The sequence below is a fragment of the Canis lupus genome, chromosome 7, assembly GCF_003254725.2.
Source record: "Canis lupus dingo isolate Sandy chromosome 7, ASM325472v2, whole genome shotgun sequence".
Lineage (NCBI taxonomy): Eukaryota > Metazoa > Chordata > Mammalia > Carnivora > Canidae > Canis > Canis lupus.
The window spans coordinates 14,291,506-14,312,500 of record NC_064249.1 but is presented as its reverse complement, the minus strand read 5'-3'; the positions used below and the strand labels follow the sequence as shown (position 1 = coordinate 14,312,500).

Below are 20,995 nucleotides of genomic sequence, written 5' to 3'. Positions count from 1 at the left end.
ATTAATATACTCTGTGTCCAAAATTCCCTTTTTTATAAGGTCAACAGTCATATTGAGACAGGGCTTACCCTAATGACCTCATTTTAACTTGGTTACCTCTGTGAAGACCCTAATTCTTAAGTATGACCTCATTCTGAGGTACTGGGGATTTCAACGTATCTTTTTTGGAGGACTTAATTCAACCCACCCAGACAAGAAATGGTAAGCTTTTCCAGTAAAGGGCCCGATAGTGGATGTTTGAGACTAGAGGGCTATAATCCTCTGTCACAACTACTCAGCTGCAGGAAAGCAGTCATAGGCAATATGTAAATAAATGAGCATGGTTGTGTTCCAATAAAATTTTATTTACAAAAGCAGGCAGTAGGCCAGACATGACTCACGGGCCATAGTTTGCCAGCCCCTAGGTTAAGAGACAAATTTTCAAAACAAGAAAAAAAAAAAGAGTTTATGCACCCTTCCTGAGAGGGATTCAGCCAGAGAAATAGAGGTCAGGAGCAAGATTTGAGTACCCCAAAGTGCTAGGGTGAAGTCAAGGGAGGCCTAGGCCGGACTCCAGCTCAGAATTCTAGTCCAGAATCAGAGACGTGGATTCAAAATGAGAGAAGACGGAGCACACTGGATCCCTCACAGGCGCTAGGCACTGGTCTTACGTAAAGGTGGAGTGACTTGCCAAGATTCACGGGTAGTAGAGGCAGGGAAGCAAACCCAGGTGATCTCATTGAGGCTGAGCTTGGAACCACTAGCTCCACACCTCCCAGGTCAGGGGTCTGACTCCAGAGGACAAGACTGGCCGTGGGGAGGGGTGCACGCTGGGCATGTGAAGGGCCAAAGAGCCTGGGAAGAGATGAGGAGACCAGAAACAGGTGGCTCATTACAGTCCATGAACATCAGACTCACCACTGAAACCTTATTAATACACAGCTTTATTAATGCCCTTCCCACACAAGCAGCTGAGATGGGACACCTTTACTCTGAGTTAACAAAAGCTCTATGAATTGCGTTAAACAGAAATTAATAAACACTCAGGGTTGAAAAGAAATATAAGCAGAAAGGTCAAGATACTAATGGCAAATGGCTAATTGTGCTTGTTTAGCTGCATCATAAAACTTCACCCTTATTGGCCTGTCATCTTCACACCTCATTGAAAATCCATTAAAACAATAGCTGGGCCATTAACCCTGACTTGTAGGTGGAAGCTTCCCTTGGGCACAGTTTTTGACTAGGGTCCTTTCATTAATACTTAGTGTAATTGCTTGCTTGCGAGCCGGGTAATTGTGATTACCACTATTTAAATAGAAGAGGGGAACACCAAAGGCCCCATCTTTTCTGTGCATCTTTTTAATAATGCAAGTGCAATCACTTCCCTGAGGCAAGATAATATACTAAAATTTGAATTTTTAAAACAGATAAAAGGCTGATGGCTCAATTTTCAAAAGAATTTGCCATAGGATTTCTTAAATAGTGAGCTCCCAGAGCAATCAAAAGTGTTTGATTTACAAAATTTCAATTTGCTGGCATCTTTCTCCCCATTTCGCAACCGGAGCATAAAGGTTATATGTGAAAAAGAAACAGAACCGCTAATGAGCACCCTAGTGACAGCTGAGTTAGTGAGCTAAAGGCTTGCATGTATAAGCAGGGTGGCCAGAGGCATATTTTAAGGACACCTTGAAGATCAGCCTCAAAGCCTGGGATAGGGCTGTGTGACCTGTCAGGACATGCAGGGCAGACAGGTTAAGCCAAAAGGAGACATCAATCAGAGAAGAGGGGATAAAGAGACCGGACCTCAGTCCGGAGCTACTACAAGTAGACACTCCTGTGTGTACAGAGCGGAAAGCCCTGGTTGCTTCCATTCCCTGGCCATCCACAGTGAGACAAACCTACCCAGCACGGCTTCAGACACAGACTGCTACAGAGCTTGTTAGGACATTAAAGACCTTGTCCATAAAACAGTCCCTTCTCTTTAATACTTTATCAGCTTCCATGGGTCTGCATTAAAAACCAGTCACGTGGAATTGCAATGCTTTCTTCCAGGTATGTGGCAACAAAGTCTGCAGGATCAGTTGAGTAGTCATTTGTTACTAATTATTGCTAAGAATTGGCTCTTGCTAATGACTTACTCTGTTGGTTGTGGTTTTTCAGAGTAAATTCAAGGTCACCTCTGTGTTCATATCATCTCACTCCCTTGCATTTCCTTCTGTTTTTCTGAGGCAGAGAGAAAGGTGTAGAGATGACATGCCGAGCAGTGCCCAGTCGCCTCCCCACACAGGCATGTGTCCATTTGTGACCACCGATCGTGCAAGCCAGAGGAAAAAGCCACCCCTAACTCTGGCTCCCAGGATTTAATGCATCACACATCATCAGTAAAATGGGCACAAAAAGTGTAGGGCCCCAGAGAGGATTGCAAATGTTTTATTTGTGAAATGAGAACAATAATCAGTCATCTGATATGATCATTATTCCATAGAAGAATAAACATACTAACACTGAAAAAGTCAGAGGGATGACCTCCAAACGTTCCTTCAAGCAAGATAAAAACCTTACATTCACTTTATATATTAAAAAGCACGGCTCATATTTTTCTCATTTTGCTCAGATTGCTTAAAATGTTTCTTGGGAACCTACCAACCCTGCAATAACAGGGACAGAGTTTGGAAACCACTTCCTAGACCTTTGCTGTCCAATTCAGTGGCCACTAGTCACATGTGGCTGTGGAGCACTTGCAGTGTGGCTGGTCTGAACCGAGATGTGCTATGATTGCAAAATTCATACCAGATTTGAAAAACATAGTACAAAAAATGTATAATATCTCTTAGCAATGTTTATATTAATTACTTATTGAAATTATAATATTTTGACTATATTAATGTATCATTAAAATGAATTTAACATGGTTTTTACTTTATTAAAACATAGATTACTAAGGATGCCTGGGTGGCTCAGTTAGTTAAGCATCTGCCTTCAGCTCAGGTCATGATCCTAGAGTCCCCAGACAGAGCCCCAAGCCCAGCTCTCTTCTCAATGGGAAGCCTGCTTCTCCCTCTCCCTCTGCTCCTCCCTGCTTATGTTCTCTCTCTTGCTCATTCACTCTCTCTCTCAAATAAATAAAAATTAAATTTAAAAAAGAAGTCTACTAGAAAATGTTAAAGATTTATTGATTTATTTTAGAGAGTGTGCTCAAGCAGGGGGAGGGGCAGAGGGGGAGAGAGAAGCAGACTCCCCAGTGAGCGAGGCAGGGCTCTATCTACGGACCCCAAGATCGTGACCTGAGCCGAAATCAAGAGTCAGACGCTTAACTGACTGAGCCAGTCAGGTGCCCAAGGCTACTAGAAAATTTTAAATTACCATGTGGCTTACATTCTATTTCTCTTGGACAGTGCTGCCTAGATGGTCAGCATTAACTGAAGAATGTTATATGCCGGGGAGGTCGATTACAGGTTCTGATTATATGTATATTTTTTATATATTTGGCATTGAAATATCAAATAAATAGGACTTAGATTTACGTTTCCACGCAGATCAGGGAAGTTCTAACTATGAGAACAATAATATGTTCAAGACAGACTGGTCCTAGGGCGATTTTACTTGCTGTTCCAGACTGTACGGTCGATGTCCATTATGGCCACTAGAGGGCAGTGGCGTATATAAAAATGTGAGCTTTCATCCAACCATTAACTGAGCAGACCCCACAGGCAGAACTATTACAAGGCAGGTAACTCCGTAATTATTAGAGCTGATCCTCTTTCCCTCCCTCTTAAGTATCATGCCTTGGGAAAAGGGAGAGACCATGGAGGGCTGTAGGGCCTTGAAACTATAAGCAAAGCTCAGACAAAACAGCAAAGCAGGAAAGCCATTCTGTGAGAGAGAAGTCATATTCAAAGGCAGATGTTCAAAAACCCAGGGTGTAGAATCAGGTTTACCTTCCCTGCTCCACTACGCATAAAGTGAGTGGCCAAAAGCAAGTCACTAGGCCTCAGTTGCTTCCCCTGTGAAATGAGGTGGAGCAAGATGAGCTTTAATGCACCTTCCAACCTCAGCATCATTACTTTCAAGAGTAAACCCTGCAGGCCTGGTACTATTATAGGTTTAATGGAAAGTCAAAGAGAACAGTAATTATAAGACTTGCAGATACAATCATACTATAAATTCATGCTTTGAGGCCCCCTGAGCTCCAAACACTTAACAATAACAGATAAAATACAAAAATTTAAAAATGTAAAGCCAAAGCCTGGCTTAAAAAGATGAACATCTCTGAGGAGCAGAACAACAGAAACAGAAGACTGTAAGCTGGATGATGCTGTAGGATTGCAAATCTCCAGGGCTAGAAGCAGACAGAGGTGGTGATAAGCTTTTTTGCTGTGGTGAGATAGGGAATACTACATGAGGAGGTGTCCCCAATCCAGGGACAATGTGGGGCTCCTAAACCCAAGAACCAGGGGCATAAATACATTACTACCTGCAGAGCTGAGGCTTACATGAAACGTCTTAGCCCCACATGAAGAGGAACTGGTTCCCTGGCCCGGTGATAAAGATCAGCAGCATTCCCAAATTGTGACAGCAGAGATACCTGAGCTGACAACAGAAAATCTGGTTCTAAACTGGGAGCTATGGAAGCCAAGAGGAAGCAACTGTAAAACCACTAGTTTGGGGGGATGAGCATGAGAGAGATCAAAATTACTAATAATAACTCCCTCAAGAGAAAGACTAAGAAAGGCAGCCAAAAATTGCAATTAAAAAATTGCAAAGGCAGGAAGTGAATTCAATTTAGATGAAATGAAAATAGTAGGGCAATCCAATATTGATTTTTAAAATAATATTTCATTATTTATTCAGCAAATATTTTAAGCAACTACAATGTCCCAGATACTATTTTGAGTGCTGAGGATATAATAATAAAGAAAACAAGAAGATGCGGGAGGACAGAGGGTTTATTTGAGGAAATTATAGCTGAAAACTTCCCTAAACTGCAGAAGGAAACAGACATCCAAATCTAGGAGATACACAGAACTCTCATCAAAATCAACAAAAGGAGACCAACACCAAGACATAGAGTAGTAAAATTTGCAACAGAGATAAAGAAAAAAAATCCTAACAACAGCAAGGGAAAAGAAATCCCATGGAGCACCTGGGTGGCTCATTCAAGTAAGCATCTGACTCTTGATTTCAGCTCAGGTCATGTTCTTAGGGTCACGAGAGACTGAGCCCCACGTCAGGATCCAAGCTGGGTATGGAATCTGCCTAAGATTCTTTCTCCCTCCTCTCCCCCCCCAACTCATGCCCCAAAAATAAATAAATAAATAAATAAACAAACAAATAAATAAATAAAACCCCTAACCTACAAAGGAAGACAAATAAGGTTAGCAGCAGACCTCTCCACAAAAACTTTGAAGGCCAGAAGAAAGTGGCATGATATCTTCAACATGTTGAATGGAAAAATATGCAATCAAGAATATTTTATCCAGCAAGTCTGTCATTCAGAATAGAAGGAAAGATAAGGAGTTTCCCAGACAAATAAAAATAAAGGAGTTCATGAACACTAAACCAGTCCTGCAAGAATTATTAAAGGGGACTCTTTGAGTGGGAAGGAAAGACCAAAAGCAACAAAGACTAGAAAGGAACAGAAAAAAATCTCCAGAAAAACAACTTAACAGGTGACACAATGGCACTAAATTCATATCTATCAATAATTGCCCTGAATGTAAATGAACTAAATGCTCCAATAAAAAGACATGGGAATGGATTTATAAAAACAAAAACAAAACAAAACAAAAAACAATATCCATCAATATAATGTCTACAAGAGACTAATTTTATTTATTTTTTAAAAAGCTTTTATTTATTTATTCATGAGAGACACAAAGAGAGGAAGAGAAACAGGCAGAGGGAGAAGCAGGCTCCATGCAGGGAGCCTGATGTGAGACTCGATCCCAGGACTCCAGGATCACACCCTGAACCAAAGGCAGATGCTTAACTGATGAGCCACCCAGGCATCCAAAGAGATTCATTTTAGACCTAAAGTCACCTGCAGATTGAAAATAAGGGACTAGAGGGCCACTTATCATGCTAATGGCCATCAAAAGAAAACCAGGGTAGCCATACTGTATCAGACAAACTAGATTTTAAACCAAAGACTGTAACAAGAATATCATAACAAAGGGGTCTATCCAACAAAAAAATCTAACAATGACAAATATTTATGCCCCCAACTAGGGAACACCCAAATATATAAAACAATTAATAACAAATATAAAGAAATTCATTGACAATAATACAATAATAGTAGGAGACTTTAACCCCACTCACAGCAATGGACAGATAATCTAAGCAGAAAATCAACAAGGAAACAAGGATTTGAATGATACATTGGACCAGAGGGACTTCACAGATATATTCAAGCATTTCATCCTAAAGCAGCAGAATACAGTCTTTTTGAGTGCACATGGAACATTCTCCAAAAGAGATCAAATACCAGATCACAAATCAGGCCTCAACAAGTACAAAAACACTGAGATCATACCATTCATATTTTCTGAACACAACACTACGAAACTTGAAGTCAACCACAACAAAAATTTGGAAAGACCACAGATACATGGAAGTTAAAGAACATCCTACTAAAGAATGAATGGGTTAACCAGGAAATTAAAGAAGAAATTTTTAAAATCATAGAAACAAATTAAATGAAAATGGAATGATCCAAAACCTTTGGGATGAAGCAAAAGCAGTCATAAGAGGGAAGTATATACCAACACAGACCTACCTCAGGAAGCAAGGAAAATCTCAAATATGCAACCTACCTTATACCTAAAGGAGCTAGAAAAAGACCAGCAAATAAAGCCTAAAGCTATCAGAAGAAAGGGAAATAATAAAGATCAGAGCAGAAACCAATGATACAGAAACAAACAACAACAAAAACTAGAACAGATCAAAGAAACTAGGAGCTAGTTCTTTGAAAGAATTAATAAAATTGATAAACCCCTAGCCAGACTTATCAAAAAGGAAAAAGGACCCAAATAAATAAAATCGTGAATGAGAGAGGAGATATCACAACGAACACCACAGAAATACAAATATTTATAAGAGAATGTTATAAAAAATTATATGCCAACAAATTGGATAATCTGGGAGAAATTGATAAATTCCTAGAAATATATAAACTACCAAAACTGACACAGGAAGAAATAGAAAGTGTGAAGAGACCAATAACCAGCAAAGAAATTGAATCAGCAATCAAAAATCTCCCAACAAACAAAAGTCCAGGGCCAGATGGCTTCCCAGGGAATTCTACCAAACAATTAAGGAAGAGTTAATACCTAGTCTTCTCAAACTGTTCCAAAGCATAGAAATGGAAATATAACTTCCAAATTCATTCTATGAGGCTAGCATTACCTTGGTCCCAAAACCAGACAAAGACCCCACTAAAAAAGAGAATTACAGGCCAATATCCCTGATTAACATGGATACAAAAATCCTCAATAAACTACTAGCAAATCGAATCCAACAGTACATTAAAAGAATCATACACCATGATCAAGTGGGATTTATTCCTGTGCTCCAAGGGTGATTCAATATTCACAAATCAATCAACATAATACACAAAATTAATAGAAGAAAGGATAAGAACCATATGATTTTCTCAATAGATACAGAAAAAGCATTTGACAAAGTACAGCACCCATTCTTTCTTTTTTTTAAGATTGTATTAATTTATTCATGAGAGACACACAGGGAGAGAGGCAGAGACACAGGCAGAGGGAGAAGCAGGTTCCATGCAGGGAGCCTGACATGGGACTCGATCCCAGGTCTCCAGGATCAGGCCCTGGGCTGAAGGCGGTGCTAAACCGCTGAGCCACCTGGGCTGCCCACAGCACCCATTCTTAATAAAAACCCTCAACAAAATAGGGCTAGAGGGAACATACCTCAACATCATAAAAGCCGTATATGAAAGACTCACAGCTAATAACATCTTCAATGGGGAAAAACTGAGAGCTTTCCCTCTGTAGTCAGAAACAAGTCAGGGATGTCCACTCTCACCATTGCTATTTAACATAGTACTGGAAGTCCTAGTCGCAGCAATAAGACAACAAAAAGAAATAAAAGGCATCCAAACTGTCAAGAAAGAAGTCAGGGATCCCTGGGTGGCGCAGCGGTTTGGCGCCTGCCTTTGGCCCAGGGCGCGATCCTGGAGACCCGGGATCGAATCCCACATCGGGCTCCCTGCATGGAGCCTGCTTCTCCCTCTGCCTGTGTCTCTGCCTCTTTCTCTCTCTCTGTGACTATCATGAATAAATAAATAAAATCTTTAAAAAAAAAAAAAAGAAAGAAGTCAAATTTTCACTATTCACAGATGACATCATACTGTATGTAGAAAACCTGAAAGACTCCACCAAAAAATTGTTAGAATACACAAATTCAGCAAAGTTGCAGGATACAAAATCAATATACAGAAATCCATTGCATTTCTATATGCCAATAATGAAGCAGCAGAAAGAGTAATCAAGGAATAGATCCCATTTACAATTTACAATTGCACCAAAAACTGTAAGATACCTAGGAATAAACTAACCAAAGAAGTAAAAGATCTGTACTCTAAACATTATAGAACACTTGTGAAAATATTGAAGATAGTACAAAGAAATGGAAAAACATTCCATGCTCATAGGTTGGAAGAACAAATATTGTTAAAATGGCTATACTACCCAAAGCAATCTACACATTTAATGCAATCCCTATAAAAATACCACCAGCATTTTTCACAGAGCTAAAACAAACCCAAAATTCATATGGAACCATAAAAGATCCCGCATAGCCAAAGCAATCTTGAAAAAAGAAAAGCAAAGCAGAAGGCCTCACAATTCCAGACTTCAAGCTATATTATAAAACTGTAGTCATCAAGACAGTATGGTACTGGCACAAAAACAGACATACAGATCAATGGAATAGAATATAAAACCCAGAAATGGATCTATAACCATATGGTCAATTAGTCTTCAACAAAGCAGGAAAAAATATCCAATGAAAAAAAAAGTCTCGACAAATGGTGTTGGGAAGACTAGATAGCAACATGCAGAAGAGTGATACTGGGCTACTTTGTTACATTATTCACAAAAATAAATTAAAAATGCATGAAAGACCTAAATGTGAGACAGGAAATCACCAAAATCCTAGAAGAAAACACGGGCAGCAACCTCCTTCACATTGGCCATAGCAACTTCTTACTAGACACGTCTCAAGAGGCAAGAGTAACAAAAGCAAAAATGAACTATTGGGACTTCATCAAGATAAAAACCTTCTACACAGCAAGGGGAAAAATCAACAAAACTAAAAGGCAATCTTTGAGGGGAGCCTGGATGGCTGAGTTGATTAAGCATCAGACTCTTAGTTTTAGCTCAGGTCATGATCTCAGGGTCATGGGATCAGGCTCCATGTCAGGCATCATGCTCAATGCAGTCTGTTTAAGATTCTTTCCCCCTCCCCCCTCTGCCTCCCCCGAAATAAATAAATAAATAAAATCTCTTTAAAAATAAAAGGCAATTTTTGGAGTGGGAGAAGATTTCTGCAAGTGACATATTTGATAAGGGGTTGATATCCAAAATCAATAAAGAATTTTTCAAATTCAACACCCAAAAAATAAATAATCCAGTTAAGAAATGGGCAGAAGACATGAATAGACACTTTTCCAGAGAAGACATACAGATGGCCAACAGACACATGAAAAGATGCTCAACATCACTCATCATCAGAGAAATACAAATCAAAACTACGATGAGATGTCACCTCACACCTGTCAGAATCGTTAAAATTAACAACACAAGAAACAACAGACATTGACAAGGATGCTGAGAAAGGGGAACCCTCTCACACTGTTGGTGGGAATGCGCACTGAAGTAGCCACTCTGGTAAACAGTACAGAGGTTCCTCAAAAAGTTAAAAATAGAACTACCCTATGATTCAGCAATTGCACTATGTGTTTACCCAAAGGATATAAATATACAGATTTGAAGGGGCACATGCACCCCAATCTTTATAGCAGCATTATCAACAATGGACAAATTATGGAAAGAGCCCAAATGTCCATCAACTGATGCATGGATAAAGAAGAATGTTGGTATAGGGGTGGCTTAGTTGGTTGGATGTTGGACTCTTGATTTCAGCTCAAGTCATGATCTCAGGGTTTTGGGATCAAGCCCCATGCTCAGCAGGGAGTCTGCTTGAGATTCTCTACCTCTGACCTCTCCCCATGCTCCCTCTCTCAAATAAGTAAAATAAATAAATAAATAAATAAATAAATAAATAAATAAATAAATCTTTTTAAAAATATGTGTGTGGCATATATATATGGTGAAATATTACTCAGCCATTAAAAATAATGAAATCTTGCCATTTGATGTGGATAGAGCTGCAGAGTATTATGCTAAGAGAAATAAGTCAGAGAAAGACAAATATCATATGATTTCATTCATATGTGGAATTTAAGAAATGAAACATGAACATAGATGGGGGTGGGTAGAGCAAGGTAAACTGTAAAACAGACTTTAACTATAGAGAAAAAACTAAGGGTTGCTGGAAAGAAGGCGACTGAAGGATGAGTTAAATGGGTGACGAATATTAAGGAGGGCTCTGGTTGTGATAACTACTGGGTGTTATATACAAGTGATGAATCACTAAATCCTACTACTGAAATTAATATTACACTATATTATAACTAACTAGAATTTAAATAAAAAGTTGAAAAAAAAACAAAACAAAAAAAGAAAACAAAGTGACTGCCTTCATGGAACTTACATTCTAATGGAAGTGACAATTACTAAAATTATATGTCAAGTAGTAACAAGTGCTATGAAGAAATGTTGAAAATCCTTAAAGATATAAAGGACTAATTAACAACTATATATAAAAACATAAATTATGAAACACAAATAGTCAAAATTTTAAGAAATAAGTCACAAAAAAGAACCAATTGAAATGAAAAATATAGACATTGAAATAAATAAACTCATAGTATTGGATGAACACTATGAAGTCATAACGGAAGAGAGATTCATTAATCAGAAGGCAGTACTGAAGAAATCACCCATAATGCAGCACAAAGAGAGAATATGTATTTTTAAAAGTATAAAGGAGCAAAATATATTAAATATATATACACATAGAGCAGTTAAGAGACATAGAGTGCAGAATGACAAGCATCAACAGACATCTAATAGCAATTCCCGAAGAAAAGAATAGAAGGAATGAGAAAGAAGTGATATCCACAGAGATAATACCTGAAATTTTCCAGTATTAAGTTAGAATTCACTAAGAACTCTAGATAAGAACTCTTACCTTCACCTTTCCCTGAAGCCCAGCTGTGTTGGCCCATTTTGAACAATATAATATCAGGAACAGCTGCTCAGCTCTGAGCCCGGACCAGGTTTTCTAGCTATAAACAAAGAGGTGTTTACAGGAACCGCATCCTTGGACTAAGGTCCCCAAGTATGGCTGCACTCAGAAATCTGCTGAGGAGCTCTCAAACATACCGATGTCTTTCCCCAAGATTTGAATTCCATTGATCTCAGGGGCTACCTGGGCAATAAGATTTTTTTTTTTTTTATAGCTCCTGTTGTCCAACCACAGCTGAGAACCAATGACCTCAAACTGGATATGACAAAGGAAAACATTCTTGCTGAATGTGGCCACAGGGCCCTGTCCCCGCCTCCGAATGCCAGGACAAGCACTTTGGCCAACCTCAGAGGCCACCATTCTGACAGCTTCAGGAACTAGTTCCCCTTTCCTTGAAGGAAAACTGTACTCTTCTCTGAAATCAGAAACAAGGAAGAGTCGAGTACTTGTCAGCAAAACCCACGACTCTCCCAGAGTGGGGGAGGGGAGCTTTCTCTTCCCTCGACATGGACAGAAGCAAGGGCCAGCAGCCTAGAATAGGGGTGCTATGAGGAGACAGTCCAGTTCCTCCTGTGCATGGCTTCATCAGGAAATGACCTAGACAACCTAAGTTCTGTGAAACCTCATCCCCTCCAGTCTAGAAAGCACTTCCCCCTCCTCCCCTGCTCTCACTGTCCCCACCCCCACCTCAGCCCCAGGGTTCTCTACATCCTGAGCTGGCTCTTCCCATTCACATCTTCCCAATTCCCACCTCCTCCCTCACCCCCACCCAGGACCCCTAGGCATCTGGTTCTCCTGCTCCCTGCTGCCCACAGACACCCTCATCCTTGCCATCCCCTGCCAGCTCAGGGGCCTGGGTGCCCATCTCCTTGGCCACTACCCAGGTGAACACCTGAGTTTTCAGCAGGCCTTCTGTGGACCACCTGCCCATCTCATGGAAGGAATTCATCCTAAGTCACCACATGTTGACTTAAGTATCCTCCCGTGCTCATGACTCCCCAGTAGCTGATTACACAAGGCCCACCTCCTCAGCAGAAGCTTTGGGTCTTCCTTTGGCCTGCCCTCAACCTTTTCCTACCCATCACCTATGGTTCCTGGGCATGGGCTTTCCACCCCACACCGGGAGCCTGCTAGTCTCTCCCTCCCTCCCTCTCACCACTGACTTCAAACTTAAAACTGACCCAAACCCACTTCCTCCTCTTTTCTTCTGAAAATTCCATTTCCTGCCCCCCTGCCTGCCCCCAGCCGCTCCTGCTTCCCCTGTGTGGCCATCTAGGTCCTCAGGGCTCTGTTACCCCATGAACAACCTGCCTTGCCTGCTTTGTCTCTTCCCCCTTGAGTCCATCAAGAACCATTAAGGTGGCTGTTCCCAGTTTGTCACTGGACTCGCCCCACCACGCCCAGTACCTAGCAGGTACCATGAAAAGGAAGCTGCTGTTTGAGCAGCTTAAGAGAGAAAGAGCCTTCTGGCCAAGAGGGATTGCCTGCTTCCTGACAAGAGTCTGGCACTCAGACATCCCCAGGACCCCACATACCACTGAGATCTTGGGGCCTGTCCCACATACCAGGTAAGTTCTTTCCTTCCCTGGACAGAGAGGCCCAGCCTTCCAGGGGCTCCCAGGGAAGTGCGGTGCACAGACAGGTAAACAACTGTGACACTCAGGGAGCTGATGATTGCCACGAATCAGAAAGAAGGCAGAAGGGAAGGCACTGAGGAGAAAGGGGACCTCTGTGGCACCCACAGAGCTGGAGCCCCACTCTCCGGGCTAATGCTTCTGGCCATGGTCCTCTCTTACCTCCCCCTTGGCCTTGCTCTCACATTCTCTCCTGTGTCCGTAACCGTGTCCCACTGCTCTTTCTGCCCCTTTGCTTTTCTCTCTCTGGCACCTTTTCACCCCCAGTCCCTTCTGTTCTCTCAGCTATCACCACCTAGGTGCACCCCATGCCACCCCATTCTCCTGGGCTTCATGCCACATAGCCAGCCATCTCCTGTCTCCTCCCACGGTCACAGCCCCACTTCCAGTGCTACACAAGCTCAGCATCTCTCCCCAGAAGCTAAGAACGCCTCTACCCAGTAGCCCAAACACCATCCCTTGGAGCCTCCATCCCTGCTTCACCATCCCCCAACCCAAGCTGTGGTCAGATCCTGTCTCTTCTTCTCCCCTGTCTTCCTGCCCACCCCCCTCCTGACCTTCCACTCCCACTGGGGATACTGAGTCCAAGCCCCAGCCTCTCACCTGGCCTAACCTGTTTCCCCCACCCCCTACAACACCCTCAGCATCCTACTGCTCAGTCTCCCACACGGCTGCCAAAACATCATCCTGGGACCCTCCCCTACATACGCTGCTGCCCATCTCTCAGGAAAACCTTCAGTGGTCTCTGCTGCCTACAGGACTGCATCCAAGATGCTCCCCCTCCAGCTTCTGACTCCTTCTGCCAACCTATGTCCTACTTCCTGCCCTCCTAACCCCCTAATTACTCAACGACTCCACCAGAATTTTGGAAGGCCTCTGGGCTTTCACTCCTGTTGTTCCCCTTCCTGGAACACCCTCTTTTTCTCTCTACTGGTGAGTGGAATCCTTCCTTTGGAGCTGTATCAAGCTCTACCTTCTCCAGGAACCTTCTGGAAAGCACCAAGCGTCTGGGTGCTCCTCCCTAGGCACTCCAGTGGCTTTCTGCAGCACTCCCTCCCTGGGAGCCCTGACTGCCTTGAGAGTCTGAAGAGTTTCTCTGCACATAAGCTTATCTCCCAGCCTATCCCACCGTGTCCCTCGGGGTCTAGGACCACACCTTTCAACGCACAGGACAGTCAGCACCCCTGCTGGGCTGAATAGAAGAGACTCCCTACAGGATCACGCTGATAGTATGCAGGGGGTTCTGCTCAACAACTTGCTGCCCCCTGTCCCTCTTTTGGAGAGTGGTTTTCAGAAGGCCAGAGGCCCACTCCTTCATCCTTCATGTGATACGCCAGAGCAAATAGGACACTGCTATGAGAGGAAAACCTGTGGCTTGGTCCCATCCCCTCCAACCAGAGAGTTCCATTTATGCTCAGCGCTCATTATTGCAGGGTGTCCCCAGGGAAGGAAAACAAGACAGATGACCGCCCCTCAACCTCCTCAGAAAGGGAAGTGAGAAGACGCTCTCTCTTCTAGGGCTCAGAGCCTAATTGACGTGGAAGTCTTCAAGGGACCATACCTCTCCTCAGAGAAGGAGACAAGGCCATAACCCAACTCACCTGAGCCAACTTCCCACCAACCCATTCTTGCCCAAAGGCCGGAGAAGCTCTGCAGCCTCCCAGGCCTCCACTGATCTATGGCAGGAGGCTCTGCAGACCTCCCTCTCTGGTCTTAAGTCAGCAGGTGATACATATTTGATAGACGGCCACCGGCGCAGTGTAGCTGCAGGTCACCGGGGCTGTGTGGGCGCCGTGTGGCTGTGCAGTCGGTGCGGTTGCTGCAGTTATCAGACTTATTGCCGTTATTACTTGTGTGATGGCACACTGTGGTTGTTGCAATTGTGGTTGTGGGGAGCTTTCCGTCATTGCAGTTGTGTGGCTGCTCCATTGCTGCACGTTTATTGCAGGTGTTCTGGCTCCTTCCCCACAGCCTGAGGAGGAGGCCGGGTTCAGGAAGGGGCAGCCTCTTGACACCTGACACTCTCTGCTTTCCTGGCACCAGGCTGTCCCCAGGCAAACAGTAAGGGACAGGCAGAGAAAGGAAATCTTTTCCGGGTGAGCGGCTGCTGGAAGCATGAGCAGCACCCCCTCTTCCATTGTTGGTGATGCCCAGCACAGCCACACACGTCACCTGCCCAGAGATGGGTAAAGTCCAACCACTTGGAAGCTTGAATGTTCCCCTCTGCACAGCACCAGCTCTATTCCCAGGAACACTTTCCTGCATAGAAACACATCACCATGGGATGCTTGGGTGGCTCAGAGGTTTAGCATCTGCCTTCCACCCAGGGCATGATCCTGGAGTCCCAGGATCGAGTCCCACATGGGGCTCCCTGCATGGAGCCTGCTTCTCTTTCTGCCTATGTCTCTGCCTCTCTCTCTCTCTCATGAATGTCTCTCATGAATGAATAAATAAATAAAATCTTTAAAAAACAAAACAAAACAAAAAAAAACACATCACCAGAAACAGACCTTGCCCCATCCCACTGCCCTGAGGTTGTCCAACAAGCAGGCCAGACACTGCTGATAGCCCTGGGGTGGGGAGGGGGCAAGAAAGACAATTGTCAGAGGGGGCATGTGGGAAGACATGTCTTGCCTCAGATCGCTGCAGAGACCCAACCAAAGAGCCCAGCCGATGGCCACCTGATGACCTCCTCTGGGGTCTTGGACCTGAGCTCAGCATGAGACAGGGCTGGCTGGTTCAGCCCTCACCTCCACCCACCACCGTTCTGAGGGCCCCATGAGCGGAGTAGAGGTATACTGAGGCCCTGTGGTTTCCCTAGTATGGCAGGCAGGGATACTTGGTTCTCAGTACCCAGGATGGAACTTTACCTCTGCCTCGGAGAACCTGGGTTGTGTGCAGTATCTCCCCTCCCCTGAACTCTGCTCCCAATCAGAAATTTATTTATTTTAAATGTATTAGCAGATAATGCTTCACATGGTCCGCTAGCCAAATGTACAACAGGGAATATAGTGAAATACACCCTCCCATGCCTTCCCTTAGCCACCAGAGATAGTTTGTGAATATATAAGATGCACATGTATCCATACAGAGGAACACGGCATGGGGGAAGAATGCAAATTCTGGAGCCAGACTCCCTGAGTCTGAGACCCGGCACTGCTCAATACCAACTCGCCTATGACCTTGGGCTGCCTCTCTGTGCCCCAGTTACCCCCATCTGCAGAGCATGATATAATCATAGTACCTACCCACGGAGGATGGAGGTGAGGCTAAACAATACATATTAGCTCTCACTGTAATGGGTGTTCTTTTCTTTCCTGTCTTACAGAAATGAGAGCACACAGTTTGGCACATACTATGCTGCACCCTAGTTTTTTCACTTTCAAGTGGATCTATAGCTCATTTCCCCATAGTACATGAAGAGTTTCCTCAGTTCTAGAGCTGCATAGTATTTCATTGGCTCAGTGCGCCATAATTTACTTGAACAATCCTTTTTTTAATGCACGTTTTGGTGGTTTCCAATATTTTACTCTCACAATGTTGTAATGAATAACTTTGTACATACTTTATTTTGTCTGAAAGTGATTAGGTTAAATTCCTACAAGTAGAATGTCAAGGGATTATGTGCGTTTGTCACTTTTTGCCATCCATAAAGGTTGTACAGATTCAATAAGCCATAAGCAACACATAAGACTTTCTGTTCCCCATGCCTCTACCAAGCAGAGTGTATAAGCCAATGTTTTATCTTTATCGATTAGGTAAGTGAAAAACAGTAAATGCTATTTCTCTGCAGTTTTATTTTACAATGTCTCTCAATAGGAGTAATGTGAAGCATCTTTGTATATATTTATAAATCATTTATATGGGACACCTGGGTGGCTCAGTCAGCTAAGCATCTGCCTTCAGCTCGGGTCATGATTTCAGGGTCCTGGGATAGAGCCTGCTAAGCAGGGAACCTGCTTCTCCCTCTCCCTCTCCCTCTGCCTCTGCCTCTGCCTCTGCCTCTGCCTCTGCCTCTGCCTCTGCCTCTGCCTCTGCCTCTGCCTCTGCCTCTGCTCCTGCTCTCTCTCACACATAAGCACACTCTCTCTCAAATAAATTAAATCTTAAAAATAAATAAAACTTCATAAAAAATTTGTTTCCTTTTCTGTGAACTCTCTCTTCATACCTTTTGCCTATTTTCTTATTATACAGTCATTTTTCCTACTTATTAGTAAAAGGTCTTTATGAATTAGGAATGTCACATATTTTTCTTGGTTTGGCATTACTCTGTAGAATTTGCTCTTGCTGGCTTTACATACATAATTTAGGGGGGAGGGGCAGGGGAAGAGGGAGAGGGAGAATCTTAAGCAGGCTCCAAGCCCAGTGCAGAGCCCAATCTATGACCCTGAGATCATGACCTGAGCCAAAATTAAGAGTTGGATGCTTAACCAACTGAGCCATCCATCCATAATTATTAATGCAATAGAAGTTATCGTTTTCTTTATGGCTTTTGTATCTTATGTCCTACTTTGAAAGTTCTTCCAAATTCCAGAATAGTTGTTAGATTACTTCTTAACCTCCCATAGCTGCTGCTAGCATTTTAAAAAATTTAAATCACTGATCTCTCCCGGTATATATCCTGATATAAGAACTTCAGTATGGATCCAACTTATTTTTTTTTTCAGATGGCTACTCAGTTGTCTCAACACTATTTACTGAATAATTCATCTTTTTTCCCAATGATTTGAAATGCCATTATTATCATAAGCTAAATTCCCAAGAGGTTTTGGTCTATTTCTGGATTTCCTATTTTGTCCCAACTGCAAGGTGTCCTACGCTATTTTAATTATTATAGTTTTACAACATGCATTATAACTTATAGGGCTAGTTCTCCATTCACTTTTCACCTTTTTTTTAAGATTATATTTATTTATTAGTGAGAGAGAGAAAGAGAGAGGCAAAGATACAGACAGAGGGAGAAGCAGGCTCCATGCAGGGAGCCTGATGTGGGACTAGATCTCGGGACTCCAGGATCACACCCTGGGCTGAAGGCAGGTGCTAAACCACTGAGCCACCCAGGGATGCCTCACCTTCTTTTTCCATATGAACTATTAATTTTATTGGAATTGCTTTTAGCTTATGGTTAACTAAGGAAAAGCTAACATTGACTATGTCATTGGTTATGATATTGATTCAGTTTGGAGAGAATTATATTTTTTCAAAAAAGTATCCAATATATTAGGTTTTACAAACTTAGGGGGTTCCCAAGACCACCCTTAGGTTTAGCAATTTGCTAGAAGGACTCCCAGAACTCACTGGAAGCTGTTGTGCTCATGGTTATAGTTCATTACAGTGAAAAGATGGATTAACACCAGTCAAGGAAAGAGATACACTAGGCTGAGTCCAGGAAGCTTCCAAGCACTGAGCTTCCAGCTCTCCTGGTGGACCCACAGACAGCACCACTCTCCCTAGCCACAACAGGCAACAATACAGAGTGCTGACAGCTAGGGAAACTCGCCTGACTGTCCAGAGCTTCTACCAGAGCTCAACTACATAGACCTGGCCAACAGCGCATGTGGCTGACCTTTAATGCAGAGACAGAGCAAAGAGCACGTGGCCCAAAGCTCCCATCCTAAATCACATTGTTAAACTGTGTGGTGTGGCTTGTAGGCCCCAGGTAAAGAAAGACATTCTTAACTGGCAGGACATTCCAAGGTCCTGGAGATTATCTCTTAGAAGCCAAGGACAAAGGCCAGATATCTCTTTGAGTAATGTTCATTTATTTTACAACCCAAGTTTTTAAATGTATTTACGGGGAGTGAAGCAAAATAGTCTCTAAGATCTCTTTTAATTCTATCCATCTGTGGTTATTTTCCCCTTCACATTTGTGTGTGTGTGACTTTTTCCTTCTTTTCTCTTGACAAGGTTAGCCAAAACTTATAAATCTCACTTTTTAAGGGACGCCTGGGAGAATCCGTTGGTAAGGCATCTGCCTTCAGCTCAGGTCATGATCCCAGGGTCCTGGGATCAAGTCCTGTGTCAGGCTCCCTGCTCATCAGGGAGCCTGCTTCTCCCTCTGCCCCTACCCTGCTCATGCTCTCTCTCAAATAAATAAATAAAATCTTTTTTTAAAATCTTGTTTTTTAAAAGAATTAGCTTTAAGTTTATTTATTAGTCATTTGTTATAATTTATAAATTCTAAAACTTTTTGTTTTATACTTTGATTTCTGCTTTAACATTAATTCCTTCCTTCTGCTTTCCTTGGGGTTATTGCCTTTTTTTTCTAACTACATCAGTTGGACGCTCATTTCATTTTCCATTCCTGTTTACTTTTTTATTAATTCATTATAAGATTATATGTATTAGTCATTATAAGACTCTGTGTTAGACTAGAGAAACCGAATCAACAGGATATATAAAGAAATTTATTCTAAGGATAAAGCACATGCAATTATGGAAGCTGAGATGTCCCAAGATAATCAGACAGCAAGCTGGAACCCCAGGAGGGCCAGTGATATAAGTCCCAGTCTGAGTCCAAGTTCAAAGGCAGGAAACCATGAGGTCCCAACTCAAAGGCAGGCAGAGAGAAAAAAATCTTGTTTAGTCTTTAATTCTATTTATGCCTTCAACAGATTGGATGAGGCCCACCCATATTGGGGAGAATAATCTGCTTTGCTCAGTCTGCAAATTGATATGTTAACCTCGTCCAGAAACGTCCCTACAGAACGCTTAGAATAATATTTGACCAAATATCTGGGCACCCTGTGGTCTATGCAAGTTGCCACACACACAAAACAATCTCACTATGCATTCTTCTCTGGATATTGCTTTAATTGTATCTCCTAAATTCTGATAAGTAATGTTTTTACTACTATTATTTCATATATAATCATTCCATCTTGAAGTCCCTTGTAGCTTATAGCAGGGATGTTACTACTAAATAGCAGGAATGTTGCTACTAAATTTTGACTAAACCATGAGTACAATGACAAGCCCTTTTGCATAGGCTGATCTGATCTCATAGGCCAATACAAAGGTGAACTAGGACCTCCTCCGGGCCCCAGTTGTTGCTTTGGAAGAATTCTCTCAGAACTTGGAATACTCATTTAAATATCAATGGAAACATGTACCTTTTTGCCTAAATGAGTCTCTTAATAACCAAGGTCAAGGGTTCCTCTGTAGAATCCGAAAGAGAAAAAAAGACACCACTGCTCCCTTATCCAAATGATTATAAATAAAAATATTATTAACAAAAATTACAATAGCTACCATAATACTGTCTAAAATGTTTCCAATGTTTTATATATGTCATCTTATTTTTGCATGAGTTCTTAGAGATATCATTCATACTCTATGTCTTAAAGATGAGAAAACTAAGCCTCAAAGGGGATATATAACTTGCTTAAGAGCATACCTCTTTTTAAGCAAAGGAGCTAGGATTTCATGCTGGTTGTGTCTGATCTAAAGCTGTAGGAAAACCAACACTACTGACTCCGTCTTTAGCTCTTTATCTCGTTCACATCTATTCACTGACCACCCCCAACTCCACCCCACTACACAAACTCTCCACCAGGCTATGTGTTTCAGGGTCCCTCGGAGATTAATATACATACCTTAGAAATGCCTGCCAGGGCTGAGATGGAGGGAAGCTTGCTTTGGCCCTCTGCAAGTTTGTTAAAGATAGCATAGTGTCTCCCCTTTCTGACACACAGGTGGTGCCACAGGATCTAATTAAATGTTAGATGTTAATTAGGTGCGAGTGAACCCTTTGGTCTCACCAGAATGCCCTTCTGCACATTCTCTCATTCTATAAAATCTGTAGATTAAGGTCTAGCCTTCGTGGAGAATAACTCAGCAGCTGGATCACCACCTGCCTGATCCCCACCCTCCCCATCAGTAAGTTACCCTGAATAAAACTCTGTATAAACTGTATGGCACAGCCCCCCTTTGTTTTTCAGTCTGAAAGTACCTTCTCAGTTGGGGATTTATTTTACAGTCCC

General features: G+C 42.4%; 1 long non-coding RNA gene across 1 annotated transcript; it reads right to left on the bottom strand.

Moving 5' to 3' along the window:
• Window positions 1-323: 323 nt before the first annotated feature.
• Window positions 324-11,705, bottom strand: LOC112648456 (uncharacterized). Its single transcript, XR_003129060.3, has 2 exons — window positions 11,323-11,705; window positions 324-834 (listed from the first exon to the last, which is right to left on the bottom strand). It is a non-coding gene; the product is annotated as an uncharacterized LOC112648456 (long non-coding RNA).
• Between the last annotated feature and the right edge of the window lie 9,290 nt (window positions 11,706-20,995).